Source organism: Balaenoptera physalus (assembly GCF_965194825.1).
Source record: "Balaenoptera physalus genome assembly, chromosome: 7".
Lineage (NCBI taxonomy): Eukaryota > Metazoa > Chordata > Mammalia > Artiodactyla > Balaenopteridae > Balaenoptera > Balaenoptera physalus.
In genome coordinates this window covers 99,243,175-99,263,972 of record NC_138886.1, presented here as the reverse complement: position 1 = coordinate 99,263,972, position 20,798 = coordinate 99,243,175, and the positions used below count along the sequence as shown (strand labels likewise).

At 37.5% G+C, this 20,798-nt stretch overlaps 1 pseudogene across 1 annotated transcript; it reads right to left on the bottom strand.

The window, feature by feature from the left end:
- Positions 1 to 245: 245 nt before the first annotated feature.
- Positions 246 to 17,372, bottom strand: LOC309665222 (V-type proton ATPase subunit B, brain isoform-like; annotated as a pseudogene). The gene is made up of 14 exons (XR_014268450.1): positions 17,363 to 17,372; positions 16,550 to 16,605; positions 12,154 to 12,252; positions 10,959 to 11,052; positions 10,750 to 10,827; positions 10,140 to 10,279; positions 9,706 to 9,805; positions 9,223 to 9,334; positions 8,450 to 8,573; positions 6,701 to 6,851; positions 4,828 to 4,910; positions 3,446 to 3,550; positions 2,472 to 2,601; positions 246 to 526 (listed from the first exon to the last, which is right to left on the bottom strand). The product of XR_014268450.1 is annotated as a V-type proton ATPase subunit B, brain isoform-like (transcript).
- Positions 17,373 to 20,798: the final 3,426 nt, after the last annotated feature.

The following is a 20,798-nucleotide window of genomic DNA, read 5'->3' as shown; positions in this document are numbered from 1 at the left end:
AGATCAAAGCATTGTAACTTCAGATAGTGATACTCTGGAGGGGGTGGACGGGGAAGGTCTGAGAGACCCAAATAATGAGGACACTAGGCAGCTAACTACACCACTACGTACAAATACACACATCAGTAAGAAAACCTCACCTCCAACCCTCAGCTACTTTAAACAAAGCACTGCAGTTCCAGGTTTTCGGAACAGGGGATATTTTAAAGTCTGCTAGCAGTTTAAAACATTGCAACACTGGCACAATATGTTACCTATTCTTTGTTTTTAATTACAGGGTAACACAGTAAACTCCAACACAAAGGTGGGGATGGGGGAGTGCAAAAGGAATAAAGAAAACAGAACCAGTATTTCACAAGAGCATCAAGCCAGTGATGAAGTAGCAGCTAATGCTTTGCAGAGTCTCGAGGGTAGAATTCGCTCAAGGTGCTCTGAGGGATTCTCTTCAGCATTTCTTTGGGGAAGATTCGGAGCAGTTGCCAGCCAATGTCCAAAGTCTCATAGACAGTGCGGTTTTCGTAAGGACCTTACAAAAAATTGAGATTAGATGAATAAAGGCCAAGTACTTCCAACTTATCAGCGTTATTCAAAATTTATTGTTATGGGTCTAGCACTGTGAGCATGAAGTATAAAAAAGAGATACAAAGCAGTCAGGTCTCCCAGGACTGGATGTGACCAAATGTGGAAATGAGGGTCTAGACAGTAAGTACCCCTGGGAATCAGAGAAAAGGGAGAAAGCCCGCAGGCGAGACGTTGGGCGCGTGCGTGCGTGCGTGCGTGCGTGTGTGTGTTTAACAACGGGTGGGATCTAAAAACACTCCACGGAATAATGGAAACTAGACCCAGAGTTTTGTCCAGAGAGTAGTGAGAAAAGCAGTTTCCCAGCAACACAGGCTGACCTGAAGGAGGCTAGTACAGATACTTAGAAGGCCTTAAATGCCAATGAAGCACCTGAATAGGTCCACGTGAAAGTTTTCAAACTTGCTATTGCTATTATTATTTTTAATAGCAGAATCATTCTTATCCTGCAAATAAATCTCATTTTTTAACTAAGGAGTTAGAGTGGCTAGAGTTCTGCATTCTTTTCTCGACCAGAATAATTTTTATCTTTTTAAGATATTAAGGTTCTGCATAAATTTTTTTTTTTTTTTTTTTTTTTAGAAAACCCAACAATCATATGTTCTGGGGATTTTAATGGTACTTAAAAAATGTATCACACAAATAGAAAAGTGCACAAATCCTAAGTGTGCAGCTGATGCATTATTCCAAAATAAACACATCGTTTGTAAGTATCACTGAGGTCAAAAATAGAATTTACCAGCATTAGCAGGGGTGGTAGGGAAGAGACCAAACAAAACAGCTTGAAAGCCCTACACATGCTGTGTAATAAAAACCATTATAGACTTTTTAACAGAAGGACAATCAATAAAATTAATACTAAATTTACCCCGGCAATGGCACATAGAGAGTCAGGGAGACTGGTGAAGATGCTGGCACTAACGGCCAAGGATGATGGGACAAAGGTCTGGACTAGGTCTTGGGACACAAAGAGTCGTCAGAGATCAGCAGCTTCAACATCGCCCAGGAACTTGTCAAAATACAGGCTCTCTGGCCCCACCCACACCTACCGAATCACAATCTGCACTTCAACAAGATCCCTGGTAGATTCAAAAGCATATTCAACTTTGAGAAACACTGGCCTAAGTTTTTTTAATAGGAATGAAAAGAGAACAGGATAAGATGTTTCAAAGGAGAACAATGGAAATTAGCAAATATTTGATGACTGGAGAATAAATGAAGAGGGTTAAGAATGCCCAATTCCTGAGCTTGGGCTAACTAGGGTAATGGTCATGCCAGAGGTAGACAGACATTGAAAAGGGAATTGCTAGGCAGGTGGTCAGTTGGGAAAAGACTTTGGTTCTCACCACGCTGAGCCAGAGAGGATGGTGGCATAAACACAGGCTTCCTAGCTGGAGATGTGGGATTAGAGCTTCAGAAAGAGGGTCAAGGCTCATACATAGCAAGTTAGTCATCAGCATAGGGGGAAAAAGCACAGAAAGAACAGGTAATTAAGCCTTTGGGAACATTAACAATTAAGAAGCAGGAAGATAAGAAATCAGGAGGATGAAAACAGAGGGACTGGGAAAGTCCAAAACCCCCAAAGCCAGAGGAGAGCATTGCAGAGAGGTTAAGAGCGAGGAGAAGTGGCAATGGAGGTAGGAGAGCAGAAGGCCGGTTGTAAGGAAGATAAAAAATAAGACAGGAGCTAAATAAATGGATAAAGAAATTGAAGGTAGAGGGGAAGGAACCAGAGGGCTAAGAACAAAGACATGGCAGGCGGCTGGAAGAACCTCTTCTCTACTCAGAAGGAAAATTGTATGGAGACCAATGTAAATTCTCGCAGACTAGGAAAGAAGTCCTCAAAACTACATATGATGCTGTTTCTATTCATAGGAAAATAGTAATCTTACCCTGAGCAATGAAGTTCCTCCCAAACTTCTGCAGAAATTCCAAGTAAAGCACATCATCTGAGGTAAGGGCTTCTTCTCCAGCTACGGCTTTCATGGCCTGCACATCCTTACCAATAGCATAGCATGCATACTAAAGAGAAAAAAGGTTTACATGAACCTTTATAAATGGTAACGGTACTCTGGGCATTGTAAGTGTATTGCTGTAGCTATCTTCACAGTATTTCACATTATTTCCAAACATAATTCACATATGCAAGTATTGGAAAGACTTTATTATACAGCAGTCTCACTAAGGAAGGAGTCTTCAGGCATGCAATACATAGACATTACTAACACTCTACAAAAAATACACTCCCTCAATATATCAATGAGCTTCCATTTTGTAGAGCATTTAAAAATCACAACTTACACAATAGGAGAAATCCATCTCTAAATTCTATTCAAAAAAAAAATATCTGTGTTATCAGTAGGTTTATTTATCATTTCTACTTTAAGGTCAAATGTATTTTTCTTTAATTATGCTTGGTATACAATCTCAGGACTATAGAAACCAAGGATTTCATAGAATATACACAGCTGTATCCCTTAGCGTTCTGGTGATTGCCTAATATGTTAAACAAAAAATTAGTTAGAATAGTCTTTCAGAAATACTCTATAATAAAGGTTACTAATAAAAACAAAATCGTCTTATGCCTTTTTTATTTAAAAACTACCTCATACATCATTAGAGGTGGGTTTCAAGCATGTGATCTTTAATCTTTGTCATGAGCAGTTATCCTTATGAAAAAGACTGTTTGGCTCTAATGAATGTTTCTGTATTCCAGTATTCTATATTATATATTCTATATTAAAATTCTACTTTGATGGGGGGAGAAGAAAAGTGATATGGAAGAAAGACAAGAGGTATAAGACAGCAGCATGAACTGAGAAAGTATTCATTTCTTTAAACACAATCCTGGAGAAAACATACGTACCAGCTGGTTAGATACATCGGCGTGATCCTTTCTGGTCATACCTTCTCCAGTAGCAGACTTCATTCACTGAGACAACGAGGGCAGCACATTAATAGGCGGGTAAATCTTGGGTAAAAGGGGAAGGGGGAAAATATTATATTTAAGTACAAAATTCCAGCTTTACTGGTAGTAAAGGAGGATTTTGAAACTCATTTTTATTGCTTAAATTGCATAAAACTGCTACATTTGTTTCCTAGGTGATTCCTAATATCTCTTCCTGGTAAGAAAAGGAAGTAAGAAACATTTTACAGGTTAAGATTTCTTTTTGAGAATCAAATCCAAAAAGTAAAATCTACAAAACAGTACAAGATTCTATTAAAAAACTGAATTTTCAACATCTGCCTACAATAGCAAATCCAAATGGTCTTCTGAACTCTGACTCATAAAATCACACATAAAAAGATTAACAATAATTTCACCTAAAAGCTGGTATCAGAAGCTGGCATCTACTAAAGAACCAATAAAAAATCTGTTTTTGATTATTCAGTCATAAAAAAGAATGAAATCTTGCTGTTTGCAACATCATGGATGGACCTTTAGGGCACTATGCTAAGTGAAATAAGCCAGACAGAAAAAGATAAATACCATATAATCTCACATATATGGGACCTTAAAAAACAAACAAAAAAATGTCAAGCTCACGGATAGAGAACAGACTGGTGGCTGCCTGAGGCAGGGGATGAGTGAGCCAAATGGGTGAGGGAGGTTAAAAGGTACAAACTTCCAGTTATCAAATGAGTAAGTCATGGGGATGGAACTTTCACAGCATGGTGACTATGTACGTTAATAATACTGTATTGCATACTTAAAGGTAGCTAGAAGAGTGGCTCTTCAAAATTCTCATCACAAGAAAAAAAGTGTTGTAACTATGTGAGGTGGTGGATGTTAAGTGGACTTATTGTGGTGATCACTCTGCAACATATACAAACATCAAATCATGACATTGTACACCTGCGACCAATGTAATGTTACGTCAATTATACCTCAATTAAAAACATTTTAACAATAAAAGACAAAGAAGAAACTCTGAAAAATCTGTTCTTGTATTAATAACAAAAGTGGTAGATTATACCGTTATGGAACAGAAGACCCAAAAAAGTTCTTTGAACAACTCACTCCATTTTAAGGCATAATAAAGAAAGTGGAAATTTAATTCTTAATTCTGGCACTCTTTTCCACACCAGGATTTTAGTATTACAGAAATGACAATTTTATAGCCATATTAAAAACAATTCAATTTGATATTTTCTAAATAAATAATTCCTAAGAGCAACGTCAGAGTCACTAAAGAATAACTGAAGAATAGATCTGTAGGCTTAGAGCATCATTCAACTCTCAAATACCTGTCTGTTGTGTAGCTGTCTGTCCACATAGATCTGCCCCTCTGTAATATATCCAGTCAAGTCAGGGATGGGGTGAGTGATATCTACCAGAGAAAGACACCTGATGTTAGTTAAAGTGTCCATCTCATATAAACAAAACCACAGGAAGTCAATCTGCACTACTTAAAACAGTGCTATAGAAAATAGTTTCCTGTGATGATGGAAAAGTGCTTTATCTGTGCTGTCCAATATGGCAGCCACTGGTCAAATGTGGCTACTGAACATGTGAAATGCGGCTAATGTGACTGAAAAACTTTATTTCAAGCTTTATCTGATTTTAATGAACTTTAGAACTTAAACAGCCAAATGTGGCTAGAGGTTACCGTATTGGCCAGTCTCACTTATTTGGTTGCAGCACAGTTAGACATGTGTTGGCACAAGTTAAATTAGCTATCTTCATAAAAAGTACTATTTCTCCTAGTTATGCTCTCTCTCCCCCAAATATAAAGTTCCATTTTAAACACAAAGTTCATTTGCAGAGATTTGCCAATTTGATGTACACTGAGAGAACATTCTCAGTCCATAAGCTATCCCAGAGGGATACACAACATTTCAACATGGAAAATACGGAGAGGCTCAACAAGTTAAGCAACACTACACAGGCAGCACCACGCAGGTCCTACAGAGCAAGACATCTCTAAGTCTGTTAAATTACAGAGAGTAATTTTGTAGCTACTTCCTTGGAACAAATCATTTTCACATCAGAGGTAGTATTCAGACTGCCTGGGTTTTTTTGTTTTTTTTTTTTTTTTTAATTTATTAATTTATTTACTTTTGGCTGTGTTGGGTCTTCGTTGCTGCGCAACGGCTTTCACTTGTTGCGGTGAGCGGGGGTGGGGGGGCTACTCTTCATTGCGGTGCGCGGGCTTCTCGTGGTGGCTTCTCTTGTTGTGGAGCACAGGCTCTAGGCGTGCGGGCTTCAGTAGTTGTGGCGCACGGGCTCAGTAGTTGTGGCGCACAGGCTTAGTTGCTCTGCAGCATGTGGGATCTTCCCGGACCAGGGCTGGAACCCGTGTCCCCTGCATTGGCAGGCGGATTCTTAACCACTGTGCCACCAGGGAAGCCCCTGCCTGGGTTCTAAAGCCGCCACTTCCTAACTGTGACACTGTACCTCCCTGTGCCTCACACGAGAGCATCTAAAAAGTCGCTATGAAAATCAAATGAGTCAAAACTTACAAAACACTTAGAACAGTGCTCAGTTATAATGAGTTATTACTGTTTCTGAAAATAGTTTGAAAAAGTGTTTTTAAAAGACTGAGATAAAGACAAAAAGACACTAACATAAGGGGAATGCTGCAAGTCTCACCCGGGAGCTGCTGGGCATACCTCCAGGCAGGCACTGCACTGTGCACTTACACACACATGATAAAACCAAGTAATTTTTAGCAAGTCTTTGATGATCGTTCTATCTCTAGAGTCTCGTGGCATTTACCATTTGTGCTCCGTATCTGGCACTTTGGCTACCTTAAATTACTGATGCACAGACATTTAAAAAATATCCAACTAGAATGAGAGGCTTACATTAAGTAGAGCCCATACATTTTTTAAAAATTCATTTCTTTCATCTAGACCAGTGTCCTGCAAATAGTAGACACTAAATACTAGCTAATAAATAAAAATTAAAATTACAAGAAAATTTTTCTACAAAAGAATAATAATTATGGGTAATTTTGAAATGAAAAATTTTATTAGAAACAAATCACTAAGTAAGGTAAACTTCTGGAGGATAAACTCTCAAAAGAATTTCAACTCAAAAAGATAGATGGTCTTCTCTCTTCAAATCAAAGTCCTTACAACGATTAGGGATGCTATAATCCAAAGACCCAAAACTTACCATCGTTAGGCATGGTGATAATAGGAATTTGAGTAATAGAGCCATTTCTACCTTCCACTCTACCAGCGCGTTCATATAGTGTGGCTAAATCTGTATACATGTAACCTGGGAAACCTCGTCGACCAGGAACCTCTTCCCTGGCTGCTGAAACCTGACAGTGAGTCAAGGAGAACAGTATCACATACCAGAAAATGAAAATTAAAGCTTGGTTAGAAAACATTTGTTTGAACATGCCAAATTACAAAGTTGGAAATATCATCTTATTCGTTTTAAATATCACCTCTAGAAACGATTTAGAAAAATCTAGCGACATAAATTCAGATTATTCTGCAACAAAAATGTTGACAATTGGGGACCAGAAGTTTTTTTGCTAAAATCATACTGCCATAACACAAATCTTCAAATAGCTGGCTAGAAGAAAATCTGCTTGCAATTTTATAAATCAAAGGTAGTACATTTTAAAACTAAGAGAACAGTCTCAGTTCACAAGGTTTCCTTCATGTTATGGATCTTGCCAGATTTACATAAGCTAATCCTGAAAAGATCAAAAGGGAAGGAAATACATATATCAGAAATCATCTGATGCACTTTACATACATTATTTAATTTAATCCTCACAACAACCCTATGAGGAAGTTAATGTTATTAACCCCAACTTACAACCGCAATCAAGGGCCAGATGATTTCCCTGGATCACCGCACAAGACAAGAATAGTAATAAATGGTCTTTCTCTTAGAGACATGCACACTAGAATATATGCATACATTTTAATCTACAGCCAACAAGAACTGTGAGTCATTAAGCCCAACTTCTAACCGCTACTTTGGTTCCTCCAAGAGTATGCTCCAGCAGTGCTACTCAAAGCGTGGCCTGCCTGCAGACCAGCTTTTATCAATGTGAAAGGAGATAATACAGAAAGCAAGATAAACATATAGAAAACTTTAGTGGCAATTTGATAGAATAATTGTCTGTCGAATCTAATAATACTAATAAAAGGGTTTGTAAATTGTTTTTTTTTTTTAATTTTCACTTTTCTAATACTTATTTTTACTGCCTTTTAGAAAAGTATCTGTGATGGATGGGAGAAAAGAAGTCCTTCGATGAAAAAGCACTGTAGCCGAGTGAGATATGATGATGGATCTTAGGGAATCTTAAGCTAGATATTTATAAAGCCTGTCTCTTCAAAAGTCTTCTTCCCTTTTTTGCACACTTAAAAGAGCAAGTCACTCAAAATTTCAGTAACTTGCATTAGAACAAACACCCCACACTTCTGGATGGTAACTGCTAGAATCTTATATTGTTTCTAAATAATCACTGAGTTTTCTAAAGGAAAAAAAAGTTCTGAAGAGGGTTCTGCCACAGTATAGTCTTTACTTATGTAAATAAATAAAAACTTACATCATTAAAAATGGAATTCTTGAAAAGGGCTAAAAACTACAGTCTGGACAGAGACAGAACTACCTGGGAGAGTAACTGATTAAATAGCTTGCATCATTTACTCTAAGAATCCAGTCTTAACCAATGGAGACAGTGAGAGTATGATAAATAGGCTAATAATTTAAATCTCGTCCTCTAATCATTTCAACTAGGTTGACAAAAGTAATATTTTCTTTTCTTATTAATTAAGGTATTCTACTAATATATGAGCAATGCATTTTAAAAAACATGATTTTAAAAAAAATGAAAACTTGCAGAGGGACAAGATAACCCTGACAAGATAATCCATTTTAATTAAGAAAAAAAATTACCTCTCGAAGTGCTTCAGCATGAGAACTCACGTCTGTTAGGATAACCAATACATGTTTCTCACACTGATAGGCCAGGAAGTGGGCCGTGGTTAGAGCCAAGCGAGGAGTGATAATTCGCTCAATACTGAAATGAAACATTAAGTCCTACGTCACTCAAACAAAAAGGCCAAAAAAAACACAAAATGATTCCAGAAATAATAGTACAGTCTCCCTTTTAAAGTTTCACATAAATTGAGGAAGGTTAAGCAATTATTACTTTAAAAGTTCTTAAGTAAGGCAGAGTTCTTTTATGCATTTACATAATAAGAATTACTTAGTGCTACACAGCTAAATTGATTTATTTTATAAATGCCCCATAATTTCTCAGAACTATATAGTTCTCAAAACTGAGCAAGAAAGGAAGAGAGAGAGAAGGAGAAAGGGATGAAAGAAGTAGGGGCCAGATTTTGCAGGTAAGAGGAAAAGGTCATTTATTGAGTATGGACTGTGTGCTAGGTAACTTACATTATTATCTCATTTCATATGCACAACAACTCTGTGAGACAAGTATTATTTATCACATTTTATGAAAGAAGACACTGAGCTTCACAGCCTAAGTGACTTACCCAAAACCAAATAACTTGCAAGAAGCAGAGCTGGAATTTAAATACGGTTATCTCATACCTAGGCCTGTGCAGCTTTCACTCTAATGTTCTACCTCCTTAGTGTAATGTGACATTTTTGACCAGAAGGCTGCATGAATAGGGGGAAAACAGCTCTATTTGTTTACTTACGTTGGGTCGTTAGCCAAGTTCAAAAAGAGGCAGACGTTGTCCATTGAGCCATTTTCTTCAAAGTCAGGTTTGAAGAACCGGGCAGTTTCCATGTTTACCAAAATGGCAATGACTTCATCAGTGCTGGGAGAAGAAAAATTCTCAATATTTCTTTCTTTCTTTTTCCCTCCCCCCCCGCCAATATTTATTTCTGATGAAGGCCAAGCTATAGATCTGCACTGCTCCTTCTTTTAAAGGTTCAAGTACCCCCAAAACGTTCACAAAAGCCAACAGAGTAAACAGCTTGCTTTGGGCACAAAGGGAATTATTTTTACATTCCACAGTCAAATGCTAAATACTAATCCATGGTTTGCCCAAAATGCCAACTTGCAACTTCTCTGCCTAGAGATAAATCGAATAATATATGTGTAGTTTTCTACATTGTTCTAAGAACACAAGCACTTTTACATTTCATACTAAAACAGAAAAAGATAATACTTACACCCATAGCAGCAAATACAATCGCAAAATTTTCCTCACTGTAGTCCACTACATCTTTGGATTTTTTTACCAAACCAGCCTGGCGACAGATTTGAGCTGCAATCTGATGAGGAGTACAAAAGAACCAAGTTAAAATCTAAAATAATATTTCTACAACAAAATAATTTTACCCTAAACTTTGGGGAACTGTAATCATAAATGAAACTGGGTTGTCTTAAAGGGCTTTACCCAATGAAACTATTTTGTAATTTTTGCAGATTCCTAAGAGTAAGCAAGAAGTCAGATATGTGTAGATAAAGAGTCAATGTAATTGGATTATATAAACAGTAACATTGGGCATTTACCTTGAAAATCCTATATTTGGTTTCTCACTAAGAGTGAAGCACTCGGAAATTCTTTCTCCTTAAATTTCATACCAAACAGATTCTAGGTCTCACCGCATTGTGCGGTAAGCCAGCAGCAGAGAAGATAGGAATTTTCTGCCCCCTAGCAATACTGTTCATGCCATCTATGGCCGAAATGCCGGTCTGAATCATCTCCTCTGGATAGATCCGACACTGAGGATTGATTGGCTGGCCTAATGCATTTCCAAAAGGGAAAATTTTAATATGTCTCTACATTAAGACTACAACCATATAAAGCATATAAAGCATTTCTTTCTACTCTTAAAAAATCAGTTATTTTTGAAATCTGAAACTGTTTAAATATTCTTTTCCATTAATCTTTTGTAGATTCACAAATTATATGGTAGTAAAGTGAAATGTAATGTATAGCAAATAAGAGAGAAATCCTAATTTCAAAGCCAGTATGGCTTTTACATCTCAGATATATCCTGGTGATATTTTACAATAAATAAAATATAAAAATTTAAGATAACCTCAAGGAAAAATAAATTTATTAAATAATAAACAAAACATAATTAATCAAACATGGAGTATGTTGGTTATCTACTTAAAGTATCATAAAAATCACCCTTTCTCTGACAAAGGTATAAGATAGGTAGATGCTATTTTCCCCAAAACACAGAAACCCATTTTCTGTCCCTACCCATGATATCAAGGAAGTCTTCAGCCAGTACAACAGGACCTCTGTCGATGGGTTTTCCTGAGCCACTGAATACCCGACCTGGTAAACAGTAACGAGACAGTACAGAGTGGACAATGACTCAAATCTTCACAATCTTTAAAAAGACTTCCTGCAAAGACGTTAAAAAGGAAGCAGATCTCTGCTCAGCATGAATAATAATATCCGTTTACCAAGCATATCCTCAGACACTGGCGTTCGGAGAATATCCCCAGTAAACTCACAGGATGTCTTCTTGGCATCTATACCTGAAGTCCCTTCAAATACCTATCAAGAGAGAAAAGTAAACAGAAGGGTAAAGGAAATTTAGATCATAAGCGCTTAAGATTTATTTGTCAGCCCTTATAAAGTAAAATACATCAACGTATATACTACTTGTAGCCTCATGACTGAAGACGTGTTCATGGTGGACGACGAACCAAACTGTCAACCTCTGACCCAGAGTCATGCCTGCAGCCAAATCCATCAAGCAAGCTAAGAATGGTTTTTACATTTTTAAAGGGTTGTTTTTTAAAAAAAAAGGAAAAGAAAGCATAAGAACATGCATCAGAGACCTTAGGCGCAACCCTCACAAAGTCTAAAAAATTTACTATCTGGCCCCTTACAGAAATTCTGCTGACCTCTGCTCTAGATTACTTTTTAGGGCAATATGTTATTTGAGAAAACTGGCACTTCCTATAATCAGTAACATTAAAAACTAGGAATTATCAGAGACAATTTAAAGGAGTAGACTCAGATCTCATTTTGGTTTCAGCCCATAAGCTCTGAATTCTACTTTTCATCTCTCCCCTTCTATGTGACTGTTTCATTTTATCCATTAAAAAAATTTTTTTAAAAAGCCATTTTACCAGTGGAGCTATTGGGCTAGAATGGATATTGGTGGCTGGCATTTAGCAAGAAAACATGAAAAAATACTTTTCTTCCCTCACAGCCAGTAAACAGTCGGGTCCCTGGCTTAAGATTTTTCACCTTCATGATGGTGCAAAAGCAATACACATCTGGTAGAAACCGTACTTCAGAAAAATCACATGAGAAAAAAAAAAATCACATGAGATATTTAACATTTTATTATAAAATAGGCTTTGTGTTATATGGTTTTGTGCAATCGTATGCTAATATAAGTGTTCTGGGCACCTTTAATGTAAGCTAAGCTAAGCTATGATGTTCGGTAGGTTCTGTGTACTAAATGCATTTTCAACTTACGATATTTTCAGCTTATGATGGGTGTATCAAGATGTCACCCCACCTATAAGTTGATGAAGATCTGTATACTTATGTGATAATTACTAAAAAGAACTATTGGTGTTTCTTATGTTTGTTGTGATCAGAAAAACGTTCAACTGGCCAGGTTTTGAAAGCGATGCTTACCTGAACCACTGCTTTGGAACCACTAACTTCTAGAACTTGCCCACTCCTCTTCGTGCCATCAGGTAGTGTTAAGTGCACAATCTCAGCATATCTGGGAAACTAAATAGGAAAAAAATAAAGGCTCAATAACCAACATTTTAAAAGCTCCTCAAAATACTCTATATGCTCTGTCTTTCACAGCACGTATGCACATGCAGACCCCACACCTCCCCGAAGCACACAGGTATACATCCAGAGTTTAGAATATCCTCAGGTAGTGTAAGTCCTTAGAACACTGATCACTGGCACATATACTGGCAAACACAGCATAAGGTACAGAGAGAAGGATCTTAAATCTATGAAACCACGGCAATTAAATTCTTTCCTTCTGTGTGTATGTTTTTAAGCTTTGAGACTACAGAAAGTTAAAAAACTATGTTCCCACTACTCAGAAATGATGTTTGCTTCTGGGCTGTGTAATCACCTTGTGCCTTGGGAGGACAGGAATAAAATGCAACTGAACAATAAAATAATTACTATTATAATAAATAATGCTAATATTCCCTCCTCAATCTAATTCTCCTAACCAGAAATGTATTCCTCTAATCCATTTTTAATATTTTAAATTGCATGTTTCCAAAAATATACTGTAGTGTTTCACTTACCTAAATGGCAACATACTAAATGTATCATCCTGCAACTCGTTTTTTTCCCACTTCACCGTATGTTTTGGATCTGTCATAGTCATATTTACCTTATTTGATTAACAGAATCTTTTGAAAAATGCATCACTACGTTGTGTGATGTGAAGGAAAACATCTGCCAATGCATCTGTGAATCAACACTGACTGTAGGACACTTATTCTGGCGATGCTAATATGAATAAATGGGCATCTAGAATCAATGTTAGAACAGATATAGCTAAAATAAAATCAAGTGACACTACATTTTATTCAGCTGTTCTTCTACCACTGGTGTTCAAGGTTGTTCCAAATTTAAACTACTACAAACATGCTGCAATGAACATTCTCACATGTGGGCCCAAGTTTCCCTAAGGTAGCTGGTTCCGTAGTGGTGGGCTATAGGCTGTGTCCATTGTTATGTGAAATTACTCTGCAAAGGAACCTTTTACTTTACAAACTCCCTAGTAGGATAGAAAAGTATCTTTTCCCTACATCTTTGTCAATCTTACATTATTAAACTTTAATTTTTACCATTTTGATAAAATAAAAAATAGTATCTTTCAATTTGCATTTTCCTGATTCTACTAATATTGAGCATCTTTTCATGTTTACTGACAATTCAGACTTCATTTCCTATAATGGCCTTATTAATAATATCTTTTCCTCACTTTTCAACTACATCTGCTTCTTCTTATTTACTTTTAGGTAAGTTTCATAGATTCTGGATATCAATCCTTTTGCGAATATCTGCTCCCAGTCTTCCTTGTCTTTTAATTTTGTTTATGGTATCCTATCATACAGAAGTTTTTGCAATAAAATGACTTGTTTTCCTTTATGATTTGTGTCTTTTGTGTAGGAAAACCTTCCAATCTGAAGTCATAAAAATGGCCTTCTATACTGTCTTCTAATAGGTTTTTCATGTTTTGGTCTTTAATCCATCTGGATTTATTTTTGGTATGTAATTTTATTTTTCTCATTTTTATCTTTATTTTTCATACAGGAAGCCAAATACCCCAACAATATTTACTGAGTAGCACAAATGTAATTTGTGCTACAAGTAGCACGACTTGTAATGTAGCCTTTATCATTTACCAAGTCAAATTCTCAGGTGTGAGGAGAGTTGGTTTTAAGAATTTTAACTTTGCTCCACTGAACTATCTGCTTACTCCCTCACCAAATCTTTATTCTTACTGTATTTCTAACTGATTTTGTTACCTGGAGAGAATCAACATCTTTTCTATTCTGAGTCTTTCCATTCATGAATGTGGAATCTCCAGTTACTTGAAGTCTTCTTTTATGTCTTTCAACAAAGTTTCACAGTTTTTTGTAAAAAGTTCCTAATTATTCTAGTAGTTACTTCTGGCATGCAAAACACTACTGATTTCTATAGACATCCTCTGTATCCGGCAACACTGTTTTACACCATTGTTTCTAATAGTTTGTCCACTGAATGACTTGTGTTTTCTGTTTAGTTAATCATACCGCCGAGAAATGCTGACAGCTGTGCCTCTTCCTTGTGATCCCTTCTCCGCACAGCACTGATCAGGGGCCAAGCGCAGAGACAGAACACAGACGGACAGTGGTGCTGACAACAGCGGTCCTCACCTTGGTCCTGATTTAAATGGGAAGGTTGCTAGAGGCTCTCCTTAAGTACGCTGTTTGCTGTAGGTTATGGTGGATATCCTTAAAGAGGTTTGAAAAGTTTGTTCTAGCCCTTATTTCTAAGACCACCTTCTTCTTTTGTTTTGTTTTGTTTTTTAGAAACAAGTAATTTTATCAGGTACATACTCCGTATTTACTGAGAAGAGCATAAGCTTTTCTAGCTTAATCTATGAATGACCTGAATTATACTGACATTTGCTAATATCAAATCATCTTTGTATTACTGGAATAAATTCTACTTTGTCATAATCCTGTTGAGTTTTAAAGTGTATTTTTGCTAATATCCAATACATGAGAACATTTTTATTAAGAATTTTGGAATCTGTGCTTGTAAATGAGACTAGCTACATTGTTTCTTTTCTGATACTAGCCTTTGTCTGGTTTGGGAATCAAAGATGTGCTACCTTCAGAAAATGAGTTGGACAGCAGTCTCCATCATCATCTATTCTGATACAATTTGTATAAAATTATCTATTCCTTGATCCTATGTGTATGTTTTAAGTTAAAAACAGGAGCCAAAAACTAAAAACAAACAAAAAACACTCTAAATCTGGTGGTATAAAGCCATTCTTACAACTACATAAACTTTATTTACCAGTTTTTCCTCAGCTGGAGTTATACCCCAAACAAACATTCAATAAAACTTTTTCAGCTTTCTTAAAATTACTTCCCCCAAGATGTTTTCTAAGTCCTTCCCATTATTGACTCTCATAGCATCCTGCACTCACCCTTCATAGCACTTACCAATTAGACACTTAACGTATTTGTATTGTGTATTTTTGGTGCTGAGTTCAGCGCTTAACATAGTTGAAGCATGAATATTTTTAACTGTTTTTGAAAATATATTTACTAATATAAAAGCTCCATATTTTTAAAATATGAGTCAACAATTTTATCCAATAAAAAGTATATAAAAAAGAAGAAATAAAGGACAAAAAAGCAAATAATGCTTTCAATACTTCCCCCAAAAATAAAAGTGTATGCTTCATCCTTTCACAAAATATTAACGGGCTCCTGCCTAAACCCTGTACAACTTGTATACTGAGGCTTTGAATCAAACTGCAGACTAGTATGAAACTGTGGCCAGGAGTAAGCTATATGCTTAATCTTGCAATTAATTTGTATAGGTACCTTGTCATGCACAAAAATATCTTAGAGATAAAGCTGAAGAGACAGTGCACTTTGCCCTTTCCTTTAAGAAATGGTTTTCATTTTATTTTCTGCTTCCAGAGGGGCCACATGCCAAACATACTTCTGCCATTACTTCTCTCCACAAACTCATAACTGTGTACCTTTCCCCCTCATCCACTCCCAACAACAACCAATGCAGAATTACTGTTCTACAGAGCATATTATACAAATTATCTCCTCTGAAGATATTTTAATCACTGAACTCAGGCAGGCGGCTTCACCCAGGGTGAAGTCTATTCAATTATAGACTATATTCTATGCCTCTTTTTCTAAGATAATTCTTATGTATAGGTGTGGCTAAAAAAAAACCCATGTAACTAAAGAGTCTTTCAACAAACTGAATAAGTAAAAACTATTCTCTGCTTTATGGTTTTAGTCACTGTTGAGATAATCTGTTGTTTATTCATTACTTGAATACCAGTGTCAGGCCCTCAAAGACAAAAGTAACATTGTTTACTCACTCAAAGACCTTAAAATTTAGTAGAGAAGACAAAAATGTAACAAGTAGTTAGAACACACAGTAGTCTATGACAAGAGCCACAAGATACAGTATATCTAAATAATATCCTACAAGTCATAAAACACACAAATATTACTGTTGTTTTCCTAATAAACCTGTGAGGTATGATTAACAAACAAATAAAATTTTAAATTTTACAGACAAGGGACTCAAAGCCACAAACAGAATCCACAACAGATCCAGTACTAGAATCCCATCTTCTGACTTCGGACCTAAAATTCTTGTCTCCATATAGCACTGACATTCCGACCAAGGAATGGCTTAAAAGAATCATAACAAAAAACTTAAAGTGTACTAAACAGTACTTAATACTATGCTTTTAACTTCTTAAATGGTTAGACGATAATGATAGTGGTATTACCTTAACATGATCTAAGATCACTAGTAGACCATTAACTCCCGATACTGTCTTGTATGCTGGAAAGAAACACAAAAAAGTCAGTTCTTGTCAAACAGGACAACAGTCGAAATGACCTCTCTGGTACTACCAAAAAGAACCTCTCTCTACTTTATCGTATCTATTATTATATGGAACACTCAAAAAGTATGAAATTTTTCATTGAATTGATAAAATATGCCTGCATCTGTACAACTTCTCATAATCCCCTTCATCAAACCAAAAACATGTTTAATTCTTACTATAAGTCACATTGTTTCAAGGACCCAGAATACAAAAACAAAGGTAAAGAGGGAGAGTTCCCACAAGAGTTCACAATTTTATATGGAGAAGGGGGAGGTAAGGGCTCTACCAGAGGTGTGCTGAGGGTCTGTGGGAGCACAGGAAAGACCCTGCAATGGTTCTCACTTAGAAGAGAAAAGAAAAAGCTTTACAGAAAAGGTAGCACTTAGCAAAGTAGATAGAGAAGGAGAAGGGAATCCTTAACTTTAAGCAGAAGTGACAAAACTCACAAAAGAAATCTGACAAAATGTAGTCTGTTAAGATAAAATGCTATGATTAAATAGTATCATAAAAACTATGAAAAAAAAAGGAGTTTATGAAGGGGGATGGAATGAAAGGTCAGAGATCATATAAGTATCCTTTAAAAAAAAAAAAAGTCAAACGTTACTGTCATTGTAGAAGCTTTTATTTTCTACTGCAAATTATGCCCTAGCAACAAACTACCCAAATCTCTCATTTTAGAAAGGAGGTAGCTGTCATTGAATTGTATCACACCTACATACATGCCGAATATAATGAATGGTAATCAGGTATAAATCAGAACAGTCAGGAAAGCAATTCTAACAATGTCAGAATTAACTAAATTTCATGATCAGAAAAGCTGAAAAAACAAATGAAGTGTTTACAAGACCTAAAATAATGTATAAGAAGCTGTCAACCAACTGGGAATTTTTCACTTGCTTGATTTCTTATGATGTCTTAGACAGAAATTTCTGGCATGAATGTAGACTCCCAAGAATGAGGAAACCATTTAATAACCAGTCTTCAGAATAAACCGGGCTTCAGAATTTAAAAACATAACTTCTTTAGCCAGGAAGCAAGTGCCCTGGTAGAAACACTGAGACAGGGCAGGCGAGCACTGTCACGAACCCTAGTCTTTCATACTGAGGACCATTAAATCCTCACACTAAATATTTGCTTGAAGACATTTGTAATTGTAATGATCAACAGAGGCTCCTAATTACTTCTTTTTTTTTCAACCTTAGATAAAAAGCAAGTCACAAATTTTAAATGTTAAGTTACTTAAATGGATGGCAATGTAAACAAGTTAATCATGCCTCCAAGATTATTAGAAATATCCCAGTTGTTGGGGCTTCCCTGGTGGCGCAGTGGTTGAGAATCTGCCTGCTAATGCAGGGGACACAGGTTCGAGCCCTGGTCTGGGAAGATCCCACATGCCGCGGAGCAACTAGGCCCGTGAGCCACAACTACTGAGGCTGCACGTCTGGAGCCTGTGCTCCGCAACAAGAGAGGCCACGACAGTGAGAGGCCCACGCACCGCGATGAAGAGGGGCCCCGGCTCGCCGCAACTAGAATCAGCCCTCGCACAGAAACGAAGACCCAACACAGCCCAAAAAATAAATAATTAATTAATTACAAATAAATATCCCAGTTGTCATATATTCTGCTACTTTTATGTTAATCCTCCCCATTGTTTTAAAATAATCTAATACTCTTAAAAATAAGTCCTACCCCTAAAACAATTTCTTCATTGTTCTCTTTTATTTTATTTTTATTTTTGGCCTCGCCACACGGTTTGCAGGATCTCAGCTTCCCGACTGGGGATTAAACCCACGCCATGGCAGTGAAAGGGCCAGGCGAGGCCTAACCACTGGACCTCCAGGGAATTCCCTCATTGTTCTCATTTTTAAATAATCCAAATATTTTTTCAATTACTTTCTAAAATTGCTATGTGGATATGCAAAGTGAACTACATTAGAAACATGTTTTCTTTAATTTTTGCCTCTTTGATTACTATGTGTCTCAGCATGTTTCTCCTTGGGTTTATCCTGTATGGGACTCTCTGCGCTTCCTGGACTTGGGTGGCTATTTCCTTTCCCATGTTAGGGAAGTTTTCAACTATAATCTCTTCAAATATCTTCTCTGGTCCTTCCTCTCTCTCTTCTCCTTCTGGGACCCCTATAATGTGAATGTTGTTGCGTTTAATGTTGTCCCAGAGGTCTCTTAGGCTGTCTTCATTTCTTTCCATTCTTTTTTCTTTAGTCTGTTCCGCAGCAGTGAATTCCACCATTCTGTCTTCCAGGTCACTTATCCGTTCTTCTGCCTCAGTTATTCTGCTACTGATTCCTTCTAGTGTAGTTTTCATTTCAGTTATTGTATCGGTCATCTCTGTTTGTTTGTTCTTTAATTCTTCTCGGTCTTTGTTAATCATTTCTTGCATCTTCTCAATCTTTGCCTCCATTCTTATTCCGAGGTCCTGGATCATCTTCACTATCATTATTCTGAATTCTTTTTCTGGAAGGTTGCCTGTCTCCACTTCATTTAGTTGTTTCTCTGGGGTCTTTTCTTGTTCCTTCATCTGGTATATAGCCCTCTGCCTTTTCATCTTGTCTGTCTTTCTGTAAATGTGGTTTTTGTTCCACTGGCTGTAGGACTGTAGTTTTTCTTGCTTCTGCTGTCTGCCCTCTGGTGGTTGAGGCTATCTAAAGAGGCTTGATGGGAGGCTCTGGTGGTGGGTAGAGCTGACTGTTGCTGTGGCGGACAGAGCTCCGTAAAACTTTAATCCACTTGACTGTTGATGAGTGGGGCTGGGTTCCCTCCCTGTTGGTTGTTTTGCCTGAGGCAACCCAACACTGGAGCCTACCTGGGCTCTTTGGTGGGGCTAATGGCAGACTCTGGGAGGGCTCACGCCAAGGAGTACTTCCCAGAACCTCCTCTGCCAGTGTCCTTGTCCCCACGGTGAAACAGAGCCAGCCCCCACCCCTGCAGGAGACCCTCCAACACTAGCAGGTAGGTCTGGTTCAGTCTCCCCCAGGGTCACTGCTCCTTCCCCTGGGTCCCAATGCGCACACTATTCTGTGTGCGCCCTCCAAGAGTGGGGTCTCTGTTTCCCCCAGTCCTGTCAAAGTCCTGCAATCAATTCCCACTAGGCTTCAAAGTCTGATTCTCTATGAATACCTCCTCCCGTTGCCGGACCCCCAGTTTGGGAAGCCGGACGTGGGGCTCAGAACCTTCACTCCAGTGGGTGGACTTCTGTGGTATAAGTGTTCACCAGTCTGTGAGTCACCCACCCAGCAGTTATGGGATTTGATTGTACTCTGATTGCACCCCTCCTACCGTCTCACTGTGGCTTCTCCTCTGTCCTTGGACGTGGGGTATCCTCCTTGGTGAAGTCCAGTGTCTTCCTGTCGATGATTCTCCAGCAGCCAGTTGTGATTCTGGTGTTCTCGCAAGAGGGAGTGAGAGCACGTCCTTCTACTCCGCCATCTTGGTTAATCAATATATATACATATACATACATACCACATCTTTATCCATTCATCTGTCGATGGGCATTTAGGTCGCTCCCATGTCTCGGCTATTGTAAATAGTACTGGTATGAACATTGAGGTGCATGCATCTTTTCGAATTAGAGTTTTCTCTGTATATATGCCCAAGAATGGGATTGCTGGATCATATGGTAACTCTATTTTTAGTATTTTAAGGAACCTCCATATTGTTTTACATAGTGGCTGTACCAATTTACATTCCCACCAGCAGTGTAGGAGGTTTCCCTTTTCTTCAAAACCTTTCCAGCATTTATATTGGTAGACTTTTTAATGATGGCTATTCTGACTGGTGTGAGGTGATTGTAGTTTTGATTTGCATTTCTCTAATAATTAATGATGTTGAGCATCTTTTCATGTGCCTGTTGGCCATCTGTATGTCTTCTTTGGAGAAATATCTAGTTAGATCTGCTGCCCAGTTTTTGATTGGGTTGCTTGTTTTTTTGTTATTGAGTTGTAGGAGCCATTTGTGGATTTTGGAAATTAAGGCCTTGTCAGTCTCATCATTTGCAAATATTTTCTCCCAGTCCATAGCTTGTCTTTTTTGTTCTGTTTATGTTTTCCTTTGCTGTGCAAAAACTTTTAAGTTTGTTTTGTTGTGTTTTAACTTGCACAAGTTCCATCCTCCACTCTCCAGATCCATG